This window comes from Octopus sinensis, linkage group LG10 (assembly GCF_006345805.1).
Source record: "Octopus sinensis linkage group LG10, ASM634580v1, whole genome shotgun sequence".
NCBI lineage: Eukaryota > Metazoa > Mollusca > Cephalopoda > Octopoda > Octopodidae > Octopus > Octopus sinensis.
This window is the reverse complement of record NC_043006.1, coordinates 58,747,376-58,748,443: the sequence shown is the minus strand read 5'-3', so window position 1 is coordinate 58,748,443 and position 1,068 is coordinate 58,747,376. Positions and strand designations below refer to the sequence as shown.

At 40.5% G+C, this 1,068-nt stretch overlaps 1 non-coding gene across 1 annotated transcript; it reads right to left on the bottom strand.

The window, feature by feature from the left end:
• Positions 1-716: 716 nt before the first annotated feature.
• Trnas-gcu lies at positions 717-798 on the bottom strand. The gene has a single exon. It is a non-coding gene; the product is annotated as a tRNA-Ser (tRNA).
• Between the last annotated feature and the right edge of the window lie 270 nt (positions 799-1,068).

Genomic DNA, 1,068 nt, shown 5'->3' with positions numbered 1-1,068 from the left:
GGAGTCGATATAATCGACTTAATCCGTTTGTCTGTCCTTGTTTCTCCTCTCTGTGTTTTGCCCTTTGTGGGTAGTAAAGAAATAGGTTACTTCTGATAGGACCCAATGGAGACCGTGCCTGCAGACTCTAACCCCTCCCCACGATCATCTAAGGAATAATAAATGGAGAAGATGGAGGGATCAATGAATGTGCGGATCGCAACTCACTGCAGCCATTATACTTGCTCTCTCAGAATTGACCTTGGGCTATACAACAATAGTAACAACAACAATGCCATGCACTGGGTTGTCTCATTTCTACATTTCAGTAAGTTGTTCGCGACCATATGAAGAACAAGCAGCAGCAAGAACAACGGCGGCGGCAGAGATAGGAGAGGGCCTTGGCGGAGGTAGTTGTTGTTGTTGTTGTGGTGGTGGTGGTGGTGGCGGTGGTGGTACTGCTACTGCTGCTGTCGCTGATGTGACAGTAGTGTCAGCAGTATTTGGTGGCACCACTTGTAATGGTGTAGATTAATTTTTGTGGTTGGAACAGATACTTAATACTTAAAACACAATATAAAATATAATCGAAAGAAGAAAACAAGTTTCAAACAACAAAATATCTATTGACAGAAAATTCAATAACGTTGCCCCAGCATGACCACAGAACAATGATCGCAGTAATACTAATAACAGTAGAGGGAAGAAAAAAAAAAGAAAAAAAAAAAAAAGGTAGTCGACGAGGATGAGATTCGAACTCACGCGGGGAGACCCCAATGGATTAGCAGTCCATCGCCTTAACCACTCGGCCACCTCGTCTGCGACAGTAAGTGTGTAAAAATTAATATATATAAATAAATTATTTAATAACGATAGTTTTATATTATTTATTGTGTTCAATGTTATCAGTTGCTTTTGGTGAACTTTATATTCACTGATTTCTTATCTTTAATGAATTATTTAAATCTATATTCTCGAGATTCACGCTGAAGAGAAGCACAAATTCTAACAGCGTAGTCGTCCGTCTCTTTCCGTCTGTCTTTTTAGCTATTGCGTCTGTTATTGTTGCGTGTGCGTGTGTGTGTGCCC